Source organism: Dromiciops gliroides, chromosome 4 (genome assembly GCF_019393635.1).
Source record: "Dromiciops gliroides isolate mDroGli1 chromosome 4, mDroGli1.pri, whole genome shotgun sequence".
Lineage (NCBI taxonomy): Eukaryota > Metazoa > Chordata > Mammalia > Microbiotheria > Microbiotheriidae > Dromiciops > Dromiciops gliroides.
In genome coordinates this window covers 241263902-241269901 of record NC_057864.1, presented here as the reverse complement: position 1 = coordinate 241269901, position 6000 = coordinate 241263902, and positions in this window count along the sequence as shown.

Genomic DNA, 6000 nt, shown 5'->3' with positions numbered 1-6000 from the left:
ACTTCCTGGGAGGCTCAGCACCATCAATGTCATTATTAGAACATCTGGCCAATAGCCAGCAGAGACCCAAACACATATTATATCAGAGATGAGGAAAAATTAGGGGAGTGAGTGAACAACAGGATCGATAGCCCCTACCTAATAAATAACACCTAGTACCCCACTTGTTAGAGAAAAAAGTATGTGGCTGGCATTTCTAAGTCTCCTTAGTTAGGGTAATTGGCAGAGTGGATAAAATGCCAAATGTCAGGAAGACCTGAGTTCAAATCCAGCCTCAGCTACATACAAGCTCTATGACACTGGGAAAGTCACTTAATCCTGTTTGCCTCAGTTTCCTCATCTATAAAATGAGCTGGAAAAAAATGACAAACTACTCTGGCATTTTACCAAGAAAAATCCAAATAGGGTCATGAAGAATCCAACACTACTTAAATGATTGAACTGAAGATTGTACCCTGATTGAGAAAGGAACCAATAAACCTTAAAGCTGAGCAGTGTAATCTGTTTCTAGGCAGCAAATTGTTGTGAAAGGACGGCTAGGACACTTTGTAAAAAAAAAAAAAAAGCTCATTAGATCCAATCCCTTACAACCTCCAACATGACAAATAATCACTTCTCCTTTCCTTGTCCAATATCTCCAGTATTTCTTTCTCTTCTGACAGCAAAAAGGCATCCCAGTAGATTGTGAGATCACTGAGGGCAGACTCTTACTTTTCTATGTGTATTCCCATGGCTTTTGCACATTGTAAGTGCTTAGTAAATGTTTCGTTAATTTATTTTTAAAAAATATAAATCTCATAATAAAAACAATTATTATACATTTAATACTTTCAGTTTGCATACAGTAACTAATTTGATCCTCACAACACTTCTATACAGTAATTAGGGAACTTTTAATTCAACATTTTCCATATAAGGAAATAGAGGCTATAAAACAAAGGATGCATTTTCCATATGTAGAAACAAAGAGATTAAGATCCTTGCTCAAGGTTACACAGTTACCAAAAGAATTCAAACCCAAGTTCTTTTTCTCCTAAGCCATTCAGCTTCCCTACCCACCCCCCAAATCCATCACTGGACTTTGCTGATCCATTCTAGTTACTTCTAGCTCTTTGCCAAACTTCTCTAATCAGAGGTGTGCAGTGACTGTTTCCATTTTGTGACCTGATTCCCTCATTAACTGGCAGCAGTCTGCCTCCTAACCATACCAAACCCTGGAACTCTTCTTCCCAATGACCTCATAATTACCTTTGACCTTTTGTTACATGACTTTTGCTCCTCATCCTCAGACATCTTCAGAGCAGCTGATACCCTTCAACAACATCAGCATCTAAATACTCTCTGCTTCAGCTCCTTTTTGTCTTGTCAAGCTTTCTGTCTCTTTACCTAATTCCTCTTTCCCCTGCATCCTTGATGAAGGTGATCCCACCATCTTGGTATTTAGCTTTTCTCTTTCTACAATTATAGAAAGAATGAATGATTATTCATCTGAAGATTTCTTACTATTTTATAGCTTCCATAATCACCTCTATGTGATGAACTTTCAGAACTAGATTTTTATCCCCAACTTCTCACCCAAACCCTAGTTCCACATTTCTGATTATATATAGGATATGTGCACTTGTATAGACTTTGGCACTTTACATTGAGTTTGGTTGTGATGTCCACCATCATTGAATGGGCTTGGATTTTTAAATATTTTTTCTATAAAAAGAAACAAACAAACTGGTCAATTCTTCTTAGGAATTGTGCCAATAGCTTCTTTAGGAAGTGCCAAATGAAGAAGCAAGACTCTTCTTCCTTATTGCTTTTTGGTGTTTTCCTGCTAATTCAACCATGCTTGGTAAGGATATATGCAAACCCCATGTTCTCTACATGTGCAGTCTCCTGTGACCATCTTTGACCATTTAGGGAAAGGTTGTGATTTTGCTTTGATAGTTCCTTACAGTAGCTAATATTCCTTCCTTCTTCCCTTCAGGTACCAATATTATTATTATTATTATTATTATTATTTTTTAAAATGTTCTTTTTTATTTGTTTTTGTTTTGGTGAGGCAATTGGGGTTAAGTGACTTGCCCAGGGTCACACAGCTAGTAAGTGTTAAGTGTCTGAGGCTGGATTTGAACTCCGGTCCTCCTGAATCCAGGGCCGGTGCTCTATTGACTGCGCCACCTAGCTGCCCCCCAGGTACCAATATTATTATATGATGGGGTCTCTTTTTGTAGTAATGAGTCACCCCTACTCACATGTGGACACCCTGAAAGATACCTCAGGTTTGAGGCACTTTGTGGGTCAGCATCCACTCCAGACCATAGCTCTTGAGACTCTACAGATCTTTTTTTTTAAACTAGAAACATCACAAGACAAAATTGTTCAAATCAAAAGACAGTTAATAAGCATAATATTATAAGTAACAAGAACGCTCTCCCCATCCACATACGAATATGTTGTTGTTGAATCATTTGGGTATGTCTGACTGTACATGACCACATGCATTTGTCCATGGGGTTTTCTTGGTAAAGATACTGGATTGTTTGTCCCTTTCTTCTCTAGTGTGTCCTCATTTTACAGGTGAGGAACTGATTACAAATAGGAGTTAAGTGACTTGCCCAGGGTCACACAGCTAGTGAGTATCTTAGACCACATTTAAACTCAGCTCTTCCTGACTCCAGACCTGCCACCTAGCGGCCCCTACAAGTTACTACACCAAGAAGGGATAGATGCATGGAGGCATATCGATAGACAACTCACAAATTCTATACTTCACAGCAGCCAAAGTCCTCCCTTGTTATAATTAGGTGTGGCTCTTCTGCAATGATAATGATAAAAAAATATCAGGGGAGTTGCTTTCTCTTTTGAGCTAGGATCCTTTGATGTTTTTTCTGAGCCACACTTTCTTTTCTTTCTTCTTTTTTTTCTTTTTTTTTTTTTTCCCTTGCCAGTGTTTGGTTGCTATGAAATATCTTTGGTCCTCTACTGCCATCTACTGTTCTGGATTTTCAGAGCTGTGTAAGCTCTTCAATTTCAGGGAAAGGGTGTAAAGTCTTTCTGCAGCAGTCTGGTACTTTTGCAGGTATTGATAGCCAGGCAGCCAAGAAAAACTAGAAGTCCTGAGGACTACATTACTAATCCTTTCAACTCTTTGTCCTCAGATATCTTTTGTTTAGTGGTGGAAAGAGCACTGGACCTGGAGTTAGGAAGACATCTTCCTGAGTTCAAATCTGGCCTCAGATACTTACTAGCTGTGTGACACTGGGCAAGTCACTTCACCCTGCTTGCCTCAGTTTCCTCATCTATAAAATGAGCTGGAGAAGGAAATGTCAAACTACTCCAGTATCTTTGCCAAGAAAATCCTAAATGAGGTCATGAAGAGTTGGAAATGATTGAACAACAGCAATGGATATAAAGGCCAATTAGATCTTGCAGGATGACAAGATTTTCCAATAATGAGGTCCCTGGGGGCCTGGTAGAGAAGTCAAAGAAATTAAAATGAGTGCAGCTGGGTATTGTTGATCATCTGCATATCTGCATTTATAGTATTGCTTAGAGTTTATGGTGCCATTTATAGTCATTCAGTAGACTAATCCTTTCAAATAAGAAAGTTCAATATATCTTGTTTGGCCATTAATGTTATCCCCAGCCACAATCTCAGTATCTTTCAGAGAGAGTGGTTTTGAACCAGCAAATATATATTATTTTCACACAAAATGGTTCATGGAAGGACATTAATTCTAATTTATTTCCAGACCTGGATGCTCTTCAGGAGTGAGATCAGACAGCCTTTATTAAAAACAGACCAACAGTTAAACTTTAAAAAAAAAATTTATAGTTGCTTTTAAAAATATCAATAAGGGGCAGCTAGGTGGCGCAGTGGATAGAGCACCGGCCTTGGAGTCAGGACTACCTGAGTTCAAATCTGACCTCAGACACTTAACACTTACTAGCTGTGTGACTCTGGGCAAGTCACTTAACCCCAATTGCCTCACTAAAAAAAAAAAATAAATAAAAATAAAAATAAAAATATCAATAATTTCCTTGTATACGACTTTACTACCAAGCTTTCCCTTTCAGCAAAGAAGAAAACTGAAAGAAAAGTAACCAATGTACTGTTTCTGAAAGCATATGCTAATTTCAAGTCCCTCATCTCTCCACTGTGAGGAAAGAAGTGGTTTTATAATCTGTTCTCCAAGAATGAGATCTATCATTTCAATTATTTTTAAAAGATAAATCCAAAATGTATACATGGCCTAGATATAAAGAGAGATATTATAAGAAAATTGGAAGAACAAGTAACAAATTACTTATCAGACTTATGGATAGGTGAACAATTTATGAATAAACAGAAAAAAGAATGAGGTATGAAAAGGATAATTTCATTACATTAATCTTTTTTAATAAAGTATTTTATTTATTTATTTTTCCCGTTACATGTAAAGATAGTTCTCAACTTTTGTTTATACAAGCTTTCCAATTTCAGATTTTTCTCCCTCCCTCCCCTCCCTCCCCCTCCCTTCATTACATTAAATTTTAAAAAGTTTTGTACAAATAAAATAAATGTAGCCAAAATCAGAAAGAAAGCAGAAATTGAGGGGAAAACTTTTATAGATAGTTTCTCAGATAAAGGTCTCATTTTTCAAATATATAAAGAACTTTGTCAAATATATAAGAAAACAAGTCACTCCCCAATTAATAAATGGCCAAATGATATGAAAAGGCAGTTTTCCAATGAAGAAATCAAAACAATTTATAGTCATATAAAAATGCTCTAAATCATTATCAATTAGAGAAATGCAAATTAAAACAACTTTGAGATATCATCTTATACCTATCAAGTTGGCTAAAATGATTGAAGGGGAAGGCAACAAATGTTGGAGGAGATGTGGAAAAATTGAGACACTAATTTACTGGTGGATTCGTTGGTGGAACTGTGAACTGATCTAACCATTTTGGAGGACAATTTGGAATTATGAACATAAGAGTTATAAAACTGCCTATACCCTTTGACCCAGCAATACCATTACTTAAGGCCTATTTCCAAACATGATTAGAGAAAAGGGAAAATAACCTATATGTTCTAAAATATTTATAGCAGCTTTGTGGTGGTAAAGAACTGCAAATTGTGGGGAATGGCCTGTCATCTGGGGAATGGCTAAACAAGTTGTGGTATTTGATTGTGATGGAATATTACTGTGCTATAAGAAATGATGAGCTCGATGATCTTAGAAAAAAACATGAATAGACTTCCTTGAAATAATGAAGAGTGAAATGAGCAGAATCAAGAGAACATTGTATACGGTAACAGCAATATTGATTTAAGTACAACTTTGAGCAACTAAGTCATTTTGACTATTATAAATACTCAAATTAACAACAAAGGAATATGAAGGAAGACATTGTCTGTATGCAGAAGAAGAACTGATAAATAGAATTATGTGTAGAATGATTGTACGTGTGTGTGTCTTGTCTACTTGTAGCCATCTTCAGGATTGGGGTGAAGAGGGAGAGAAAGAAAAAGAAAAAAAAAAACCATGAAAACTTTATTATATGTTTAAAAGGAATAGCAAGTTGTATATAATAGATTTATAGTTTCATGTGCATGAAACTATGTTATGAAAATGGTTGTTTTATTCCACAAATTAAAAATTAAATAAATAAAAAATTAAAACTTAATTTTATGATTTTTTAATCATTATCAATATGCCTTCTCATTCTCCTATCCCAGACCCTCCCACTAGGAAATTTAAAACCTGTTACAACCATGTATAGCCAATTAAAATAAATGGGCATGAGGGGCAGCTAGGTGATGCAGTGGATAAAGCACTGGCCCTGAATTCAGGAAGACCTGAGTTCAAATCCAGCCTCAGACACTTACTAGCTGTGTGACCCTGGGCAAGTCACTTAATCCTCATTGCCCCACCAAAAAAAAAAAAGACACAGGGGAAGGTGTGGCTATCAGGGGGCAGCGAGGTGGGTGCAGTGGATAAAGAACTGGCCCTGGAT